The sequence below is a fragment of the Ornithodoros turicata genome, chromosome 2 (genome assembly GCF_037126465.1).
Source record: "Ornithodoros turicata isolate Travis chromosome 2, ASM3712646v1, whole genome shotgun sequence".
Taxonomy (NCBI): Eukaryota; Metazoa; Arthropoda; class Arachnida; order Ixodida; family Argasidae; genus Ornithodoros; species Ornithodoros turicata.
This window is the reverse complement of record NC_088202.1, coordinates 59,178,460-59,201,486: the sequence shown is the minus strand read 5'-3', so window position 1 is coordinate 59,201,486 and position 23,027 is coordinate 59,178,460. Positions and strand designations below refer to the sequence as shown.

The 23,027-nt window shown below is 45.7% G+C and overlaps 1 long non-coding RNA gene across 1 annotated transcript; it reads left to right on the top strand.

Moving 5' to 3' along the window:
• The first annotated feature begins 15,655 nt into the window (after positions 1–15,655).
• Positions 15,656–17,975, top strand: LOC135383569 (uncharacterized). The gene is made up of 2 exons (XR_010419942.1): positions 15,656–15,715; positions 17,777–17,975. It is a non-coding gene; the product is annotated as an uncharacterized LOC135383569 (long non-coding RNA).
• Positions 17,976–23,027: the final 5,052 nt, after the last annotated feature.

Genomic DNA, 23,027 nt, shown 5'->3' with positions numbered 1-23,027 from the left:
CTTGCTGACATGTCTGCCTTATTGTTGCTCATGTCACACTGGTGCGTCCATGAGCCCATGCCGACTCAGATTTTGATTCGCTGTCAGCAGTTGGAAGCGAACATGTCCTGCACGTTGATTATAAAGGTTGCGGAAGTTGAGTTTTTATGTGGTCATCTTTTATTGTCCCTTATTGTAGTGTATGTCCATAGCACTGGCCAGTTGCGTTAAAATGGGGTAGTTGGTATTGCGTAGTCATAATGATATTCAAGCAACAAGCTCAAAGCAGCATGTCGTCCTGTAATGCTAACAAGGTCGTCTTGTCCTTTGGTGCTTGAACATCATTATAATCACAACACTGCTTTGTGGATATAACTTACATATTTATATTATGCAATGCTTTTTTCACATCAGCAATGTACAGGGAAAAATTAAACAGAGGTGTGAAGCCTGCGAATTTGAGTTGCTATATTTGTGACCCATTATAATAGGTGTTGATTCTGGCACTGCGAGGAGTGGCCACTCTCCTCAGTGTCAGCTTCTGAATAGGTACAAAACAATATTATTGCGCATAGTTTGGCGATACACTGTTCCGGTAGGTATAATACCATGGAGAGGCTATATGCAAAGCAAATTGATGTAGCCTTCTGGATCAATCACTACCTTCTCGCAATACTATCGCGGTACCCGGGACCGCCGTCTCGTGCGGTGCCGACCATTTCTGTACACATCACTTTTGGTGTCTTATCAACAAAGTAGTACCCACCTTTCAACACTGCGTATCCAGTTCTTTGGACATCGTTGCCGCTAGCAATTAACCGCGTGACGATCGACAGCTTTTAGTTTGAGCTGTATCCGGCGCCGTCCCATATCGTGCTCGCAGAAACCTCATATGCATCGCGAGCGAAACATGCGGAGTACAGACGTGTAACAATAAGACCTTTTGTTGAAGATGCTTCGAATATGTGACTCCCAACAGCTGCTTTTCTGTATCCACGTCACCTTGTCGTCGACAAAAGATTTGTTACACCCGGGTTACGTTTCCACCACTTCGATACAGAGTATTCTTTTCGCAGGGAAGATTAACTATAACTATAGAAATACTCAAAATACCGAACGGTACGAGACAACTTCCTAAATAAGCGTGAACTGACTTTATGAGGTCGAGTCATCCACTTAAACTCCCGCTTGTTCTCTGAATGAAGATGCGAGACGTATTGACACTGTTGTTAGGCCACATTTTACAATACGCGTCTTTCGTTTGACCACATACAGCAAACTTATTGCCGTCGCCGTGATCTTCGAGCACCTTTTGGAAGTCGTCTGCTCTCATCGCTGCAAAAGAGCGCGAGAGCAGACGATTTCTTCATCCAATCATGGGTCTGCCACCATATCGTCGTAGGGGTTATCGCGGTTGCCAGCAATCGCTATATGCTGGCGCCGTTTTTATCAACTTAATTCGTTTATTTAATAACCGTGACTACTCTGGGCGAACGAATTCACAGTATTACGTTTTGAGCAATGAGGAATCGAATGGAACGCTTTGTAGATGGGTCAGGGTGTACGAGATCGTCCCTTTAATAAGGTTAATCATAAAACCTGGAATGTTGTCGAATGGAAGACACTTCTTAGGTTTAAACTTTTTAAACAGCATCGTGCAGTTCGCCTTCAGAAGCACATGGAACAATTAGATGGCGCTATGAATAGGCACATCAGTGTGACAATCATCATCATCATCATCATTATGCGTTGCATACGTAGATGAAAAATAATGCAAAAAAAATGTTACAAACCTGGAGCGGAGCAGACATAACAGATCCATCAGCGTGCTTTACTACAATATAGTTAGAGTTTATGCTCCTGCTTTCCTTTACATAGCTCCAGAACTTCGCATTAGAATTCAAACTAGACTTAACAGAATTGGGGTCAGACTTCCTACCACGCTTATACAATGCGCCAACTGTAAAGCATGCCTCGCTGAATTTGGTGCAACAATACATTGACTTTGCTAACAGCGGCATGGCGGAGTTCGGTTAAGGCCTCTCGCTCGTTGGTGGTAGCAAGGTCGTGCTGAAGATCGGGAGGTGGTGGGTTCGAGTCCCCGCACCGCCTGTGCTGTCTGAGGTTTTCCCTGGGTTTTCCGAAGGCTTTCCAGACGAATGTCTGCACAGTTTCCCCTGAAGTCTTCCCAGGACACATACTGACCCCCACTCCTTCCTGTTGTCCTCTCTTCATCTGCACGCCGCTCATAGCCACAGTTGCTTCGCGGCGTTGACACGGAACAAAAAAATTAATTTGTCTGTTATGCAGAAGTCGGCATTTTGGCCCGAAAGAATTCACGATCACGATCATCTGATAAGGCGAGCGTGAGGCTGAAGCCGACCCACGCTCACGCTCAGGCTGATATGGCGCGTGATCGCTGTGCACCATGAGCGCGATACTGGATCGCACTCATCCTCACGCCACTGTTTATCGCAATCAGAACGTCGAACGAATGAGTTGATCGCGCATGCAGCGATCACCATAAGGGTGATCGCATGAGTGCGATCACGATTTTAGGCAAAGGCCGTTCGTGTGATACGAGGGTGGTTCCATAAGTTTTCGGACCGAGGTAGAAAATGCGCGCGAATTTGAAAATGCGATTAAGGAGGCGTGGCGCCATCTGTTGGAGGGCCGGAGCACCACCCTCAACCCTCTCCATGCTTTTGTCGGTTGGAGAGCGGCATTTCAAACCGCCAGGGTTCACTCTTCAGTTAAAATGGAAAAAATCGAGTACCACGCTGTGATAAAATTCTTGACGAAAGAGGGACTTTCGCCTAAAGAAATTAAAGCGCGACTGGACAACGTGTACAGGGAAGCCTCTCCGTCGTACACAACGGTAAAAGACTGGGCTAAGCAGTTTCGACTGGGGCGATAGTCCATTGAAGATGATCCACGCGATGGTCGTCCAGTCGAAGTGGTGACATAAGAAAATTTATCACTTGTCGAGGAGGAAGTGCTGAGCGACAGGCGTCTGAAGGTGAAGGAAATCTCAGAAACGCTGGGGCTTTCCAAAACTACCGTTTTTCGCATCATCGGCGAGGGCCTTCACATGAAAAAGGTCAGTGCGAGATGGGTGTCACGACTTCTCTCGTCAGTTCAAAAGCAACAGCGCGTCGTCTGTGCCAAAGAGTTTTTGGAGCTCTGTCAAGAGAACGAAGAAGAAATATTGAAGTCAATTGTCACAGGGGATGAGACTATGGTGCTCTACTATGATCCCCTTTCGAAAAAGGAGTCGCTGGAATGGCGCAAACCAGGAGAAGCACCCCCAAGAAAAGCCAAGGTCACACAATCCACAAAGAAGATCATGGCAACAATATTTTGGGATTGTCATGGGATCCTCCTCATCGACTTCAAAGAGAGGAACACCACAGTGAATGCGACTTGTTATGCTTCACTCCTGCACCGACTGCGAGACGCCATCAAGGAAAAGAGGCGCGGCAGGTTCAATCGAGGTGTCCGGTTCCTCCAGGACAATGCCCCTGTCCACACGGCTTCTGTTGCCAAGGCTGCACTGAAGGAATGCGGCTTCGAAGAAATCCACCACCCACCCTACACTCCAGACTTGGCACCGAGTGACTACTTCCTGTTCTCAAACTTGAAGAGGGATCTCAGAGGACGGAGATTTCAAAACGATAGTGAGGTGCAAGAGGCAGTTTTCCAGCATTTTGCGGACAAAACTTCGGACTGTTTTTTCAAGGGTAGAAGAATGCTGATTGAAAGGTGTCAAAAGTGCATCGAAGTTAAGGGTGACTATGTCGAAAAGTGATACACTTGTTTCGTCTCTATGACTATTAAAAGTTGGCCGGGCCGGAAACTTATGGAACCACCGTCGTATCTAGGCATTATCGCACTCACGCGATCACCATGTAGTTGCGCTGTTGGCACATGGCACATTGCACACAGCAAAGGCAGGGACGGCGTGAATTTCCTCTTGTAATTGAGCTTTCGGGCCAAAAATACGCAAATCAAAGACCGCAATGCCACTAAAAAGCTGTTCGAGCATGGGTGTGGGTCCTTTGGGCACTGGTTGTACAGGCAACACTCAGGTTGTCAGGCCACTGCTGCAGCGAAGAATCATGTCTGATCACGTTGACGAGCTCCACACCATGGGTGACTTCGCTGTCCCCGATTGGCTGCAGGACCACTTCAAATACTTCACTCCGTTCTTCCGCCACTCGCATGTAACCACTGCCACATTGCTGATCTAGAGATCACAAGAGAAGGCGTAGTCTATTCCCTTCTGAAACTCGACACTAAAAAATCATATGGTCCAGACGGCATACCTAAAGCCTTCCTGCACAGGTATGCGGAGTGGTGTTCCAAGTTTTTGTACATAATATATTCTCACAGCTTGCAATCTGGAACTGTCCCGAACGACTGGAAACTTGCAAAGATTGTGCCCATATTCAAGTCAGGAGACCAAACCTGCCTGAGTAACTACAGACCTGTCTCACTGCTAAGTTCATGCAGCAAAGTCCTGGAACACTTTGTTTTTAAGCATATTATGACTTCCCTGGAAAATGTGTCATTTTTGGCTAGTGTTCAACATGGTTTCCGGAGAGGATACTCCACTGTGACGCAACTGGTTCATACCTTTCATGAATTCGCCTCAGCAATAGACAGTGACGGCCAAGTTGACGTTGTGTTCTCGGACTTTACAAAAGCATTCGATAGAGTGTCTCATCGCAAACTGCTGTTTAAACTGAGATATATCTTAGATAACGATTGTCTAGTCAGGTGGCTTGATTCTTAACTCACTAACCGCAAACAGTTCGTAAGTATTGGCCATGAGGTATCCTCGCATTTGCCTGTTCATTCTGGAGTGCCACAGGGTTCTGTGCTCGGGCCACTACTCTTTCTAATCTTCATCAATGATTTATGCGTAGAATATCCAGGTGTACAGTGTCGTTTTTTTGCCGGTGACTGTGTCTTATTCACAAGAGTGTCTGATAGTGCTGGTCAGAAGTCAAGCTGCTCTCGATTCTGTTTCTAGATGGTGCGACTCGTGGCAGATGAATTTAAACGTAGGAAAATGTGTACAAATGACTGTGTCTGCGAAACAATCACCAATTTTGTCTTCCTATGTTATAGATAGCGTTCCACTCACAAAGGTTCCAAACATAAATATCTGGGCGTCATCCTCTCGTCAAACCTTAGTTGGACAGCGCATATTGATCATATTGTTGCCAAAGCGTCACGCAAGCTCTGGTTCCTGAAAAGAAATATGTGTCATTGTACTTCTGCGACTAAACTGACAGCATACAAAACTTTAATACGTCCACTGCTAGAATATGCCGACATTTTGTGGGACCTATTTACGCAAGTCCTAATTGATTATCTGGAATCTGTCCAGAAAAAAGCCTTGCGTTTTGTATATAATTCGTACAGGAGAGATACCTCGGTCACATTGTTGTATGAAGCATCAGACCTGTTACCTTTAGCGTGCCGCAGACAGGTAAGGCGTCTTGATTTTTTTCATAGTATTGTACATGGTAAAAGAGGTCTTAAATTCGACGACTATCTTGAATTCAACGAGAGTCGTACCACTAGGCTGAAACACGCTAACCTCATCAGTGAGTTTCGTTGCAGAAAGCAGTTGTTCAATTGTTCTTTCTTTCCTCGCACTACTCGCGAATGGAACAGGCTACCACCACACCTGATGCATTCCTGGCTCTGCAGCTTTTTCTAAGGCAGTTATTGACCAACTGAGCATGTTCAATAAGGCGATCACTTGTTTTCTTGCGCTATTTTCGTTATGTTAGGCTCTGTCTGAGCCAAATTGATGCTCTGTCCCTGTGTTGCTCATTGTGCTCTCTCTGCCTTGGCCCTCAACTGGTGGCTGGCAGTATTATCCAAATAAATAAAATAAAATAAATATATATATCGGCATCTCTAGTGACGGCGAGAAAACATTTATGCTGTGTCTTCACTGTAACACGCGAAAGATTGGAAAGAGAAGAGCAGTGGGAAATTTCGAGCACGGCCAGAGCACGCTGTGGATCTTTCCACAGTCCTCCGTATCCACGGTGTCCTTGATACGGCGTTCCTGGTGCCTGGAGTTCGGCATACGTCTGAACTTGACGAGTATCTTGCTGCGGAGGACTGTGATGAGCAAGGTGTATGTACCTTTTGGAAACACGACACCATTCGATATCATAAGCTGGGTCATCCAGCGGAGGTCCGCTTTGGCATACGGCCACTGCCGGTGGCGTCGAACGCCTTTTCTCGGTGGCCGGTGCAATACAAAGGGCGCGACCATCCTCACTTCTCCCGAATACAGTGGAAAAAGTCATCCTTGTGGCGGAAAGCGTGAACGGGTCAAAAGGCTAGGAAGCCGGGGAAATTCCACGACACAGCCATTACAAGCTCACTACCCTACACGTATTTCTCAATGTCAATGTGAGGATCAGTGATGGGCAGCACTTGAAGTACCAAGTACTCAAGTAGTACTTTAAGTACATTTCTGTGTACTTGTACTTTACTTTAAGTACATGTTAAATCGTGTACTTTGTACCGTACTTAAAGTACTTTTTTCAGAGTAGTTTCCCATCAAGTACTGAAGTACCCAAGCTTGGACTCCAGACAAAAAAAAATCACAAAAGACTATAAAAAATGCACCCTACTAAAAGCGCTACAATGACAACACGAAAACGAAAACACCCAGATAGCGCTATCTGTGTGTTTTCGTCTTCTTACCGTCATTTTAGCGCTTTTAGTGGAATGCAGTACAGAGAGTCCCAGTCTGACATCTTATCAAAAAGGATTTTCGTGCTGTTAAAAACCATATTTGTTGAAGCAAATTTAGTGTTGAGAGGCTTGAAATGTTGAAAAAGTGTCAACGCTTCTATGATTATGTAAAACGAATGAAATGCAGTGAGAAATTTTGCATGACAACGCTGCTTCCCAGCGGGAAAAGCAATAGTGGCAAAACACCGGGCCGACGTCTGCTTCCAACCTAAAAGTTGTCGGGCCCAGCTTGCAAAAAAAGCTTGGGCCAAGGTTGGGGATTGACAATGGCCTCACTCGGGCCGACTTAGCCGGCACAAGCTCGGGTCAATGTACAGGGCCGACCTGACAGATGTAGGGCCGATGTCCCCCGTGTCCTCCATTCCTTCCCGCTGTCCTCTCTCCATATATGTCCACGTCAGTAAGCCGCTCATGGCCACAGTTGCTTCGCGGCGCCAGCACGGAATAAAAAAAAAAAAGTCCCTCGTAGAAGATAACGTGTGTGGCAAGAAACTTGTACCCACACTCTTAAAAAATCCGGGGGGGGGGGGGGGGTTAATGGCAGGATCGGCCTGCCGTTGCTGGCCACGCAGAAGTGGGCGTAGCCACGACTATAGCAAAAACATAAATAAATAAACAAGAAAATGAAAAGAAGAAAAGAAAAACAAATAGGAAAAGGAAGAACAAAAAGCACAGAAAACCAAGTCGGGCGTCTGGCCAATAAGGAACCAAGCTTGGGTACTGATTGGGTAAACGTGGGCCCTAGAATGACCCACGAAACAACACCTGTGCATGGGCCAACCACGGCCCGTTCCAAAAAAATGCATGACCGAACTCACTCAATTCTCTCGCGGGGTAGGGTAACGGCGTAGGGGGAGAATCGTAAAAGCTCGCAATATGCCCAAGATCACTAGAATCAAACAGGTCAGTATAAAGAAAAGAAATTGCATTTCTTTCCTGAGGAAGAACAACAGATACTATACATAGGTTTGTCTTGCGAGATTCCACAAATTCGAGAGACCTGCTCGCGTGTGAGTCAAAATGAAGGGTGAGGTGTCTAAGTTTAATTTGATGCGCACACAAAAAACACTGAAATGAGGAATTGCGTGTCGTATTAGCTCACCATGAAGATAATGTCTCTGTTTCTTACTGCTTTCGGTTTGAGACAATCACTTGGCCAATCGAAAGTTGAACTTATGCAGTGCTACACCATTCCGCGTTCCCTCTCCCCGAGGCAACATACCGAGATTGAACCAAGCTTGGCGAGAGCTTGGCTGGCCAACCGAGCCGTGCTTGGCTATAGTGCTTGGCCAACGAGCTCGTTTCTTGCTACCGATCTGCCCTGGCCGACGGCTTGCCAAACCTCGCTCTACCTATCAGAATGCAACATATAGATGACGTTAGAGGACCCTTTCTCTTTTTTCATATGGCGTATATATTTATTTATTTATTTATGGGAATACCTCAAATGCCCGCGAGGGGCGTTACATGAGGGGGGTGTGAACTAATAATACAACAAGCACTATCACATAATGAATATATTAATATAACTAGTACGCGAGGTTACATATGTGAAGTAACACACAAACAAAATAATACAAGTAGATGAGACACACTTTATAATTCAAAAAAAGAACACAACTGTCTGCGAAATGCAGAAACATCAGAGATGGTGGCAATGGATTGGGGAAGGTCATTCCAAATGTCAATAGCATGTGGAAAGAAGGAATTGGGAAACTGGGATGAACGACAATGGATATGCTCAACTTTGCATGTGTGATCAGTCCGGGCGGAGACGTAGTGTGCTGGTGCAATGAAAGAGGGTCGGATGGCTTGATTGATGTAAAACTTGTGAAAGAGACACAAACAAAAGTATCTTCTACGGAGTGCAAGAGGGGGAAGATCGATGGATGACTTTAACAAGGTAATACTAGACGGATATGAGTAGTTGGACAAAATAAAACGGGTTGCACGATTTTGAATGGACTCGAGAAGATCCGTAACAGTTGATTGGTAGGGATCCCATATGCTGCAGGCATACTCTAATTTGGGCCTAATTAGGGTTAGGTAAGCAAGACGTTTGACGTCCGGGGGAGCAGGCCTAAGGTTACGACGTATGAAGCCAAGTTTACGATTTGCATCCCTTACAATGGTATGAACGTGATCTGACCAGGAAAGATTTGATGAGAAATGAAGCCCTAAATACCTGTAGTTATCAGAAGTGTTGACAACCGACTCGTCAATGTGGTATTGATAGGTGAGGGGGGACCTAGAGCTAGAAAATGAAACATGGCAGCACTTGGAAGCATTTAAGGGAAGACGCCAAAAGGAACACCAGTTGGAAATTGACGCAAGGTCTTGCTGAAGGGTTATTTGATCTGAACGGGATTTAATAGCACGGTATAATACGCAGTCATCGGCGAAGAGCCTGATGCAGGATGAGATGGAGTGCGGGAGGTCATTTATAAATATAAGAAATAGAAGAGGACCAAGAACAGAACCTTGGGGTATACCTGAAGAAACAGGGAGGAAGGCCGAAGAGGAGTTGTTTACAATGGTTGTTTGAGCTCTGTTAGAAAGGTAACTCACGATCCAGTTAAAGACGTCGGAATGTAGGTTAAGGAGCGAAAGTTTGTGTACAAGACCTGAATGTGACACAGAATCAAATGCTTTTTTAAAATCAAGAAAGACTGCATCTGTTTGGACTCCGCGATCCATATTGGAGAGGATATCAAAGGTGAATAGGGAGAGCTGTGTTTCGCATGAAAAGCCCTTACGAAAACCATGTTGTTGAGCAAAAAAGAAATTGTTGCCTTCGAGGTGAGACGAGATAGCTGAGTAAATTACGTGTTCGATAATTTTGCACGGAATACTAGTTAGGGAAATGGGACGATAATTGAGGGGAGATGCCGTATCGCCGCCTTTGAAAAAGGGGACGACCTTGCCCTGTCGCCAGTCGTGGGGCACGTGCCCCTGTTCAAGTGATTGCGTGAAGATGAAGGTCAGGAACATGGACGAGGGTTCTTTGGTATTTTGAAGTACCTTAGAGTTGATGGAATCAAGTCCACAAGAGTGTGATAATTTCATGTTCTCAATTACCTGAAGTATCCCGGGCTGGGAGACCACAATTTTGGGCATAGGAGTGAAAGCGCCGGTGGATGTGAGAGCACGGGGGAAACTTTGACGGTCGTCATGCGTAAACACACTGACAAAAGCTTCGTTAAAGACAGTCGCACAGTCGGCGTCACACATTGCTGATCCGTCGGGGTTAGTCAGGCGGATGGGATCACGCGCCGGTGGATTAATAATTTTCCAAAATTTGCGAGGGTTATTAGATAACATAGAGGTAAGCTCCGTGGAATAAAACTTGCGCTTTGCATGGCGAATAGCCCTTATGTACTCGGTCGAACACTCGTGATATTTTGAGTACGCGGACTCAGTACCAGTTCGTCTGGCTTGCCGGTAGAGGCGCTTTTTCTTATTGCGGAGCTTCCTTAGGTCATTTGAATACCAAGGAGCGCACGTAGATGGTTTTATTACAACTGATGGGACGTGTCTGTCAATCAGCTCATTAAGTTTATTTCGAAAGAGTATCCAATTTTCCTCAACAGAACGTTCACCACCACCGATCATGAATGATGGAAAGTAAGAAAGTAGCTCGTGGTTTATTGCCACAAAGTCAGCAGCCCTGTCATAGAGCCTTATTGTTTTACGAGCGGCTTGTCTAATAGGAGCGCATAAGCGAAGCGGCAGATGAATAGCTTTGTGGTCACTAATATGCAATGGGAATGATATTGGTCCAGTGATAGAAGGGTCATTAACAAGTATCAAGTCGAGAATTGATGCACTTGAGGACGAAGTACGTGTAGGTTCAGAAATTAGTTGTGTTAAACCAAGAGTAGAACAAACATCGGCGAAATCAAATTCCTCACGCGAAGACCCAGTAGGGATGTTCCAGTTGATACCCGGATAATTGAAATCTCCCGTGATACTTTTTTTTTTATTATTACTTTTTTTGACACATGCTTTAAACAACATAACTGCCTAATCCATACGGATCATAGCCTAAGGCTAGTACGATCCGGTAAAGAGAGAAAAAATACAGTAACAATGTTCAACAGCAGCAACAGTCAAATGTCAGTGCCAAGCTACCGACATCCAGTCGACAGCAAACATAAAAACGTAATCATACCAACTAACACTTACAGCAAGAAACAGTAATACTAACACTTATTCAGTAGGAACCTTCGCACAGCTAATTTTAAATTGTTGGTGTCGCAGAAGACGCTTACCATATATATTCGAGAACTGCGCAACATTAAAGTGGTGTTCCAACATAGCACGGCTCGTGCGTGTAACAGATATAAGCCTTACTCCAGCAACAGCTCCCTCATTCATAATGCAATTTTTTATCATCAATACAGTTCTCTCAAAGCATAAAAGATTAAATGGCAGAATGCCTAATGGTTGATACAGACTAGAACAAGAGATCCTCGGATATGTATTGGATATAATACGGACTGCACGATTTTGTAGAACTTCAATACACATCTTAGCATTAGGATGTCGTGTGATAAGTGTCAACAGTGCATCAGTGAACAAAGATACAAAACCAACAGAGTCTGGTGGCCTATAAAAAACGCCTAAAAGTAAGTCAACATATGCGAGCTTTAGTTTAACCCATAACATTTCTAAAGGAGACTCGACATGAACTGGTGAACACTGGACGCCCTGCCTTACGCCGATAAGGACGCCGCCACCACGACGACTTGCACGATCGCAACGATAGACATCAAAGTTTGGATGCAAGCAAGTGATTTCATTGTTACAAATAGCGGAGGTCAACCACGTTTCCGTAAGAAGTAGGACATCACATGAGCAATCATCTATAACACTTGAAACGATATCTTGTTTATTCAGTATACTTCGCACGTTAGCAAGAATAACAGATAACTGTTGTCGGGGTGGTGGCGACGGCGGACGTGTTTGCGTGACATTGCTCTCAGTTTGCTATATTGGTACTTCCTGTACGCAATTGACACAATGATCAAAGACAAAACACTTTCCAGCGGCGTACAGCTTGTTAAAGCGGAGTTTGAAAGGGTGACCAAGAGTTCGCCCGTGCTCAACAAGCTTACTTCTAGCGCGCCTTGTAGCTAACGAATAATCTTGACTAACAGAAACACCAGTTTCACGAAAGGCACTGCTCTTTGAGATTATATTATCTTTAACCTTAGTTGAGACCAATTTCACAATGACTGGGCGGTTTTTCCCAGGTGTGTATTTACCCAGACGATGTGCGCGTTCGATCTCGTGCGAGGCGACGTCTACCTTAAGGTGCAACGAACACGTAGAGGTTATCAGCCTTTCAGACTCCGCCCATGTCTCGGTTGACGAGTCACTGAGCCCAAAGAATATTAAATTGTTGCGACGCGAGCGGTCCTCGAGGTCTGTCAGACGAGATGATACATTGTTGACCGTAGTGGATAGGGCAGATACTGAGGTGCTAACAGCTGCTACTTCACATGACAGGCCACGAAGTTTAGTTAGCTCGGTTTCAATACCCGCAACTTTATCGGTGAGTGACCGAAGGGAGAGCTCAGTAACTTTTTGGTTTTCCTGAATCTTGTGTAACTCCCGAAGTACGTTGGACTGACTTTCCTGTATGCCTGTTAGGGCAGACATTACGTCGTCCTGAGATCTGAGCATTGGGGGGCCAGGGTTAAGTTCAATGTCTCCTGACAGGGCGAGAAGTCTACTGACATAAATACGTAATGCACAATGCAAGCAAACATAGCGCCTCCGAAAGCCTGGGCACGGCACCGCTACAAGATAAATATCATTGCTGCGAAACGAAGAGGTACCACCGAGGTAACTAACCTGCAGCGCAAGAAAGGGTGAGTGCTTCATTCCTTGAGCCATGCCGTGCCCCGACTGAAGGCTGGCGTTCCGGTCCTTTTGAAGAAGTGAGATGGGTTCCGACCAATGTTGACAGGTGGCAGATGTCGAAATCGCCGTACTTGACTTGATCAGACGAAGATCCCCAACTCTGCCATCATGTGGAACAGTTGTTGGAAGTGCTGGTATGAAGCGTGATGATTCCGATAAGCTTGACACAACAAGCAGAACCTGCAGCGCAAGAAAGGGTGAGTGCTTCATTCCTTGAGCGATGCCGTGCCCCGACTGAAGGCTGGCGTTCCGGTCCTTTTGAAGAAGTGAGATGGGTTCCGACCAATGTTGACAGGTGGCAGATGACGAAATCGCCGTACTTGACTTGATCAGACGAAGATCCCCAACTCTGCCATCACGTGGAACAGTTGTTGGAAATGCTGGTATGAAGCGTGATGATTCCGATAAGCTTGACACAACAAGCAGAACCTGCAGCGCAAGAAAGGGTGAGTGCTTCATTCCTTGAGCGATGCCGTGCCCCGACTGAAGGCTGGCGTTCCGGTCCTTTTGAAGAAGTGAGATGGGTTCCGACCAATGTTGACAGGTGGCAGATGTCGAAATCGCCGTACTTGACTTGATCAGACGAAGATCCCCAACTCTGCCATCACGTGGAACAGTTGTTGGAAATGCTGGTATGAAGCGTGATGATTCCGATAAGCTTGACACAACAAGCAGAACCTGCAGCGCAAGAAAGGGTGAGTGCTTCATTCCTTGAGCGATGCCGTGCCCCTGGCTATATGGCTCTTGTGTGACAGTTTCAACGATACAACAGAGTCTACGTGACTGTCTCAATCTTAGGTACTATGTGCATCCCCGAGAACTGATTGAAATCGTCATAAAGAGACATCATTGGCCACTTACCTTGGTACTACGTGAAGATGAGTTCGGTAACCGACTGACGGCAAGCTACGGTGGCGTCCCGTCGGCACGGGCTGTTGGCCCAACGTCATTGGCCAGGTCCTCGCCGACGTAGTTGGCAGTTAACGTTAACGGCGAGCCCTTTCATCATCACCACCACCACCACCCAGTTAACGTTGGCCAGACGTTAAAACATAACTGGCTGGCCGACTTAGTTGGCTGCCAACTGGTCCCCTACTTTCTGCCGAGAGTCGGCCGTCGGCCAATTTCAATTGGGAAGTTAGTGTCAGCATAAAACCGAGATTGGTCGCGGCTTGGGGTTTCCCTGGCTTCACCCTAGGCAGCAATCTATTTTTATCGATGGGCCGACCATAGGCCTCACAGTCATACAGCAATATGCCCGACGTTGGATGGACGTTATTCATACTCAACTGTCTCGCAGCGTAGCGTGACGATTTATCATCCTTTGTTATTTGCTCGTATTTTTCACAGGGGGCAGTGAGCACGCCGTCTAAAGCACAGAAATTTCACACAATGAAACAGCATTTCAAAGTGCAGAAAAATAGAGGGAGAATCATAAGAGCTTCCAATATGCATGTGACCAAAACAATCAAACAGATCACAAAGAAAAACAATTGCATTTCTCGTCTTGCCAACTCTGTGACGGGACAAGCGTAAGCATTTCTTTCGCGGGCAAGAAGAGATACTGTACATAGGTTGTCCCGCGAGCTTCCACAAATTCGAGAGTCCTGTTCGTGTGTGAGTCAACATGAAGGGTGAGGTGTCTAAGTTTAATTCAACGCGTACACAAACAACACTGAAATGAGGAATTGCTGGTCGTATTAGCTAACCATGAAGATAACGTGTCTGTTTCTTACTGCTTTGGGCTCGAGACAATTTCATAGCCAAACCAAAGTCGAACTTATGAAGTGCCACACCATTCCGCGTTTCCCTGTCCCCAAGGAAACATGCTGAGATTGGACCAAGCCTGGCAAGAGTTCGGCTGGCAAACCTAGCCGTGCTTGGCAAGTTCTTAGCCAACGAGCTGGTTTTTGGTACAGGTCTGCGGCTTCGCCGACGGCTTACCAAACCTCGCTCTGCCTATCAATATGCAACATTGCACCAACGTTGGCCGGCCGAAAGAGTCGATGGCCAACTATCATCCGACTTCTTGACAACCGTCAGAGCGCCTTGTCTCTCTTTGTTTTTGTTTTTTGTTTCGAGTAGCAGCTGCATTGTTTTAGGGTTTGTTTGCAATGCAGGACCAACATTGGCCCGCCCATATTCTGCAAAACTCAATAGTACATCCGCAAATCGCCCCAAAACGTCGTTCGCCAACAACTGTGAGCGACATCATTCTGACGTTGGTCCAAGGTGCAATGGCCGACTAAGTTGTATGCCAACCAAAAGACGACCGCAGGCCGATGGTTGGCTGTCGGCACTTTCCACTTGGAATCGAGAACAGGATATGGTTTAAATCTCGCGATATGTATTGCTATTATCGAAGAAAGAGCGGCTGTGCGTTCTTTTCGGTGAATCTCTTCGCGACGGCCACCCAATGTTGGCCAGACGATGCATGCTAAGGCTGCAGTCACACTGGTTAAACATAAAACACCAAACACGAACATTTCCTCAAACATGTTTGACGAAAATGCCTGACAAACATCCCTCATACATGTATGGCTCAACAGCTGTGGCCACACTGCGAAAACGCCGTCAGAACATGTTCAAAGACACGCGTGTATAACCAGTGTGACCGTGCCGTGATACAAAAGTGTGCTTCGGTTGTGTTTGAAAGCTTGTTTTCAAACACTTGAACGTGTATTTGGACACTGTCGAAAAACAGCTCATGGGATTTTGGAGAAATCAAATAAATTTCTTGATATTCATCAAAGAATATGTTGCTTTTTACGTGTTTGAGTGTCAACAACATTGGGCATCATTGAAAATGGCGAGTTCATTCGGTGTGGAGCTTCGCCGAGGAAGGCGCTAAAACCTGACGGGTATCATTTGGGTGCACATACGTGCTCCTACGCGTTAGGTGCGGATGTAGTTCCCTGGTTGGCGCAAGTTTACAATTCTCACTCGACTGGTCCATGGTGTCGGCGGTGTTCCGGCGTGTTGTGTGGTCTTTTTGTTTCTCCGATCTTGTCGCGTGCAGGTAGGCAATCTTTTGATTTTTCGTGTGCAGGTTAAGCGGAATTCGTCGACGGGATAAGTGGGAAAAGTCGAGCTATGGTTACGATAACTTGTGAAATGATACGGTCAGGTTATAAGATCGGGAAGCGATTGAACAAAAATGATACCCGTCAGGTTATAAGCATCGACGGAATTTACAAGGGAAAATGTCGAGCGGTGGTTACGATAACTTGAGAAATGATACCGTCAGGTTATAAGAAGATCGGGACGTGACTGAACAGAAATGATACCCGTCAGGTTTTAAGCATCGACGGAATTTACAAGGGAAAATGTCGAGCGGTGGTTACGATAACTTGAGAAATGAAACCGTCAGGTTATAAGAAGATCGGGACGTGACTGAACAGAAATGATACCCGTCAGGTTTTAAGCGTCGACAGAATTTACAAGGGAAAATGTCGAGCGGTGGTTACGATAACTTGAGAAATGATACCGTCAGGTTATAAGAAGATCGGGACGTGACTGAACAGAAATGATACCCGTCAGGTTTTAAGCGTCGACGGAATACACAAGGGAAAATGTCGAGCGGTGGTTACGATAACTTGAGAAATGATACCGTCAGGTTATAAGAAGATCGGGACGTGACTGAACAGAAATGATACCCGTCAGGTTTTAAGCGTCGACAGAATTTACAAGGGAAAATGTCGAGCGGTGGTTACGATAACTTGAGAAATGATACCGTCAGGTTATAAGAAGATCGGGACGTGACTGAACAGAAATGATACCCGTCAGGTTTTAAGCATCGACGGAATTTACAAGGCAAAATGTCGAGCGGTGGTTACGATAACTTGAGAAATGATACCGTCAGGTTATAAGAAGATCGGGACGTGACTGAACAGAAATGATACCCGTCAGGTTTTAAGCATCGACGGAATTTACAAAGGAAAATGTCGAGCGGTGGTTACGATAACTTGAGAAATGATACCGTCAGGTTATAAGAAGATCGGGACGTGACTGAACAGAAATGATACCCGTCAGGTTTTAAGCATCGACGGAATTTACAAAGGAAAATGTCGAGCGGTGGTTACGATAACTTGAGAAATGATACCGTCAGGTTATAAGAAGATCGGGACGTGACTGAACAGAAATGATACCCGTCAGGTTTTAAGCATCGACGGAATTTACAAGGGAAAATGTCGAGCGGTGGTTACGATAACTTGAGAAATGATACCGTCAGGTTATAAGAAGATCGGGACGTGACTGAACAGAAATGATACCCGTCAGGTTTTAAGCATCGACGGAATTTACAAAGGAAAATGTCGAGCGGTGGTTACGATAACTTGAGAAATGATACCGTCAGGTTATAAGAAGATCGGGACGTGACTGAACAGAAATGATACCCGTCAGGTTTTAAGCATCGACGGAATTTACAAAGGAAAATGTCGAGCGGTGGTTACGATAACTTGAGAAATGATACCGTCAGGTTATAAGAAGATCGGGACGTGACTGAACAGAAATGATACCCGTCAGGTTTTAAGCATCGACGGAATTTACAAAGGAAAATGTCGAGCGGTGGTTACGATAACTTGAGAAATGATACCGTCAGGTTATAAGAAGATCGGGACGTGACTGAACAGAAATGATACCCGTCAGGTTTTAAGCATCGACGGAATTTACAAGGGAAAATGTCGAGCGGTGGTTACGATAACTTGAGAAATGATACCGTCAGGTTATAAGAAGATCGGGACGTGACTGAACAGAAATGATACCCGTCAGGTTTTAAGCATCGACGGAATTTACAAGGGAAAATGTCGAGCGGTGGTTACGAATCGTCTGTTTAAATGTCTAAAAACTCATTTGTTATTCATACTACATTAAGTTGGAATTGTCTTCCCTCATCAGTGTCTACCATTGCCTGTGCTAAGAATTTTAGTGCTGTATTACCCAACCATCTTCCTTTTTTGCATGTGTGATTATATGCAGTTTGTGTCTCTGTTTTGTTAAAAAAAACTTTGTATCCCATTCGCAGCTGCAGTGTTATGTGCCTTGAGTGTATTACAAATAAACAGACAAATTTCATTTCCAGGTGCAACTACTGGTGGGAGTACAACACTTGACTGTAAAAGGCATTCACAACGGAACTCGGAGAAAGAGTTGTTATACTAATGGCACTGTGCAGAAAGGTAATGGCACTGAAGATTATATAATTGGACATTTTTGGGTTTGTTTTCGCTTTCTACATGCATATCGTTCAGAACAATAAAGTATCACATTATTATTTTAAAGAGTTGAGTCCTGTGGTGCTAATTCCTTTAGTTGACTGCAGCAGCAAGTACTATAATTCTGCAATAATTGCACTTTTTATGGATAAAGCAGTAAAACCTGGAGGGCAATAAGCTTTGCATGTTGCACATCTTTTATTGAACAAAATCCATCTGCTATCTTTAGTAGCTTTCAAAAGTGAAAATGGCATTTACACTCAAAGCTGGAATTGCTGCTTTTATGCTGCAAGCTTTTTTTCTTTTTTTTTTTTTTTTGCCTCAGACAAACATTTTCGCCACATGTAGTGTACGTAATGCCTTTCATCATAGGCCTTTCATCATTATGAAATGGGGTGAGGCTATGCAGCATGACTCTAAGCCCTGACCGCCTTCGGTCATGAGTGGAATTTACTGACTCCAATCAGGGAGCTTTACTTTGTAAGGCACTGGTGTTGCACATTTGTGCCCGTCAAGATCCGTGGAGGCTTCCAACAAAGGCACGAACCGGTCATTGATTTCTGAAACGATAGGAAAAGAATTTGGGCATACACATCGCTTCAACAGCCACACAATTGCAATTTGTAGGTTTCCCGCCCTACAGCCTTCACACCCATTTTCATGCAATCATTACAAATATATTTACATACATGCAATACTATAAAAAAGAGAACATTAGCGTACATATTTATTTACACAATTGATACAGGACAAGAGTGAGACATTAGCATATCTATTTGCACAGTACTAAATACAGGGAGCGACACATGGGCAAAGGCCAACAAAAGAAGAGGGTGAGGTGCTCTATTGCAAGAGCCTGAAGGCCCGCCAGCACCAGCACTAACTCCTCTTTGGTATAATGGCAACAAGAGAACAGAACAAGGATGCGTAAGAGAGGCATTAGCACATTTATTTGCACAGTACTAAATACAGGGAACGACACATGGGCAAAGGCCAAAAGGGAGGGTGAGGTGCTCTATTGCAAGAGCCCGAAGGCCCGCCAGCACCAGCACTAACTCCTCTTTGGTATAATGGCAACAAGAGAACAGAACAAGGATGCGTAAGAGAGGCATTAGCACATTTATTTGCACAGTACTAAATACAGGGAACGACACATGGGCAAAGGCCAAAAGGGAGGGTGAGGTGCTCTATTGCAAGAGCCCGAAGGCCCGCCAGCACCAGCACTAACTCCTCTTTGGTATAATGGCAACAAGAGAACAGAACAAGGATGCGTAAGAGAGGCATTAGCACATTTATTTGCACAGTACTAAATACAGGGAGCGACACATGGGCAAAGGCCAAAAGGGAGGGTGAGGTGCTCTATTGCAAGAGCCCGAAGGCCCGCCAGCACCAGCACTAACTCCTCTTTGGTATAATGGCAACAAGAGAACAGAACAAGGATGCGTAAGAGAGGCATTAGCACATTTATTTGCACAGTACTAAATACAGGGAGCGACACATGGGCAAAGGCCAAAAGGGAGGGTGAGGTGCTCTATTGCAAGAGCCCGAAGGCCCGCCAGCACCAGCACTAGCTCCCGTTTGGTGTTGACAGTGGTCAATGAGCCATACTTACGTAACCTACAAAGTACAGCTAACGTTGCAAGCAAGTGTCATATCACATTTACAAGTGGTTCATGAAGCAATTGTCACTTGGAACTACTCTGTACAAACTAGTGCTAAATTGTTTCAAGAAACACTTGTAACAGTGCATACGCCTGGGGTGGGACAACAGGTGTTCACAATGTAACTCATGTGAATGGTCAGTATAAAAGGAACACAATCAGAAATATACAAAGCCAACAGCAGTTAAGTTATGTTAATTTATGTGGGTCTTTACCTAGGCAAGCATTGCAATGCCAGGTAGACCGAGGAGCCCGTTTGATAAGAGCGCATCGGTAATGGTACCATTTCTCACATGAGTCACATTGGATCATTGGAAGCTTCGTTGTGGTCACGGTACAAGAGTTGCAAGCCCAGTGTTTCCGCTTGGCGTCCAACACTTGCATGACACACTGCCATCCTTCATCGGTGAAATAACACTTAATGCAAGAAACGTCAGCATCAACTACATCATCCGGAATTCTGTCAGGAGCACTCTCAACATGCTGTTCATCTGCCTTGTGGCCATGGAGTATCCTTTCCTTAATGTCGCTTCCAGTGAAGAGAATTATGAGCTGCATATCTTCCTCTGCGACTTCCACGTCTACGTCGCCCATCTCTGCTTCCTGTGGAGCTTCTTGAGACTCTCTGCACTGTGCATCAAGGTCGGTTGCCTTCCTTCTGGTCGAGCGTTGTGAAAGCTTTCTGCGTTTTCTGGCTTTGCGTTGCGGGGCAATTCTTTTGTTTGCTGGTGTATAATCGTGATCTGGATGCATTGGCATGTATGCAGGGGTCAAAACACGTTTGAGAGCTAATGCTGCCTTGATTGCCTCATTTGCTGTTGCAAGCGTGTTTTCGGCTGAGTTAGGCAACGGAGTAGAGGTTGAAGACAGAAGTCGTGCTACACCATGTGAAATATCACCCAAAGACTTGAATGCCTTGGCTAGTCGTGGCCGTATAAGAGATGGGGGATGCTCATCAGTTTCTTGGACGGGGCTGTCACTTGCTTCGGGGGAACTTGAACGAGGAACTGGAGATGGGTAGTTACTTGCAGCAACAAATAATGCAGTAGATGACACTGGAAGGGAAGGGGGGTGACTACTACCAAAATGTAGGTGCACTGCATGAATGTGCTTGCACATAAGTGTACAAGGGCACGAACAAATATAGGCATGAACACAAATATTGCACTCGTGGCATCGGAGCTGGCAAGGCGCATGGCAGGTGTTCCTGGCGAGTACTTCGTACTCTTTGGTGCCGCAAACCTTCCACTTGCCATTGTCGAGCGTGGTTATATCGTGAACTGGTATCTCTTTGCCCCTCATATGCGCATGGTAGATGGCGGTCATCGTCTTAGTCGTCTTACCTTTGCTTGAACCGATGAGGACGTCGAACTGTTTCCAATTGGAGTAGGCCAACAAGGTGTGAATTAGCTTATCCGTACGTTTGTTGGCTTTTTTGTCGAGAAACAAGTATTTCAGAACCTTGTGAAATGATTCCAGCTTCATGTTTGTTGAAATATCGCACTCCGTCCTGAAACAAGTCGCCCATTCTTCGACACGATTCATGTAATACGCTTCGAAGTATTGCAGGAACACATGAGTGGACTCATCTATCTGTAGCACCTCTGTAAAGCTCGTCATTTTCTCACGGAAGGCATCTTCTGTCTTCTGTTGAAGGAGGACGTCGATGGTGCTCTCAATTTCCTTCCTCTTTCGCTCGTCCTTCACGGTGCTGTTGAGTTTATTTGACCATGCTCTGCGGACGTGCCATTTACATAGTAACTTCCTTGGTCTGCTCTGGAACGCTTCGCACCATGCATGATAATATTGCTTCGCATCGTCAGTCATGAAAAAATTAGGAGTAACTTCACCGACGCTTTCTTTAACTGCTTTGAGGAAGTGATACAGAGCGGTCTTATTTTCAGTGCTACTAAGGCACCACGCAACAGGAACGCCTTCGCCCGCTGCATCAAGCACCAACAAAGTAATTAGATAAAATTTGTAACCGTTGGTACCGTGTGTCGCATCGAGGCACACGACTTTCGCTCCGAATAACTTGAGCATTTCCTTCTGAAATTCCGTCTGTAAAACAATCATGAAGTCCTTTGTGGGCAAAGGCTGGTCAGAGACATCGTGAGGGACACCTGTAGGCTTGTACATTAAGACGCAGTTCTGTGGACTTCCACGGAAAAGTTCAACCATTTTTTTCACGCTTGTTCCGTCATCTTTGTCAAGCTTCCAATCCATGAGACCTTCAGCGTCAGCAATATTTCGCACATCGGCAGTCTTTGTCAGGTGGGAGCGCTTGAGGTCTTCCACACGTGCAGGCATGGTGCCTCGCACATTCCGAACTATCCTGTCATTCGGCACGCCACGAACGTAGTCTTCAATTATGGCTGCTCTATCAGATTGTTGCATCCGGAGATGTTGAACATCGGTTGTGTGGTAGTAGTGGCTGAGGCATCCGCTCACCACAACTTTGCCTGTTGTCAAAGATAACCTCGCGGTTATGTATGCCGTACACATATTACCAATTTTGCAGGAGCCTTGGGACCTCATTTGTCGACATCTGTCTTGTAGCGCCAATTTGCTGTTGCACATTCCGGAGCGGTTACACACATATGAATAGACCTTCGAAGCACCTTCAGTTGCAGCTCCCTTCTGCAGGCAAAACTGGGAGTTTGCGCTTGTTGTTAAGGCATCAAGCCACGTGAGGAACTCATCCATGGAGTCGTGCGTCACTTTCACGACGTTCATATCCATGTTGTGCTGACTTGCAAGGTGGCTCCGCAAGTCGTCTTTCCGTGTGGTAAAAAACGCGCATTCTTCTTCTTCGCACCGCAGAAGAAAACGGGACGCCGTTACATTAGGAGCGATATTATGCTTCGTGCGGTTGTGACGATACAAGTTTTTTACGTTTGTAAATGCGCTCGGGCAATGAGAACACCTGAAAACCTTCGGTGTCGTTTCGGGCGGGGTCACCGAAGCCATGACATCGGCACAAAAATCAAAACTGCACTGTCAGACTTACGTGCGTACACTATGCATCAAAGAACGAAGGTAAAAAGTAAATGAAGATATACAACCTGGTTTTCCGAATATTCACAGCTGGCTTGACAGGGGCGCAGAAGTCTTCGTTGATCGTCTCCAAAAGCAAAGAGAACTCTAAGCGACGTACGTGACGCACTGATCACGGCAGAGAAGAACGCAAGAACGTTCTGGTGATATGCGCGATACCTTTTGCTCAAACGTTCAGAAGAGGGAGCCTTCTACAGTTCACTGAACTTCAACCAGCTTCCTTCTTTGTAACCACCTGGACATGGACCATGGACATGTACCCGAACAAACGTCAAAGGGTTGCGCAGGTCACGCACTGACCGTGTTTTCCCAAGCTGCAGAATTCCAAGTAGCCGAATCCTTTGAAGGCGGGAGGCCGCTTTAATCCTTTGAACAAAGTTAGAAACTGGGCTGTCTTGTA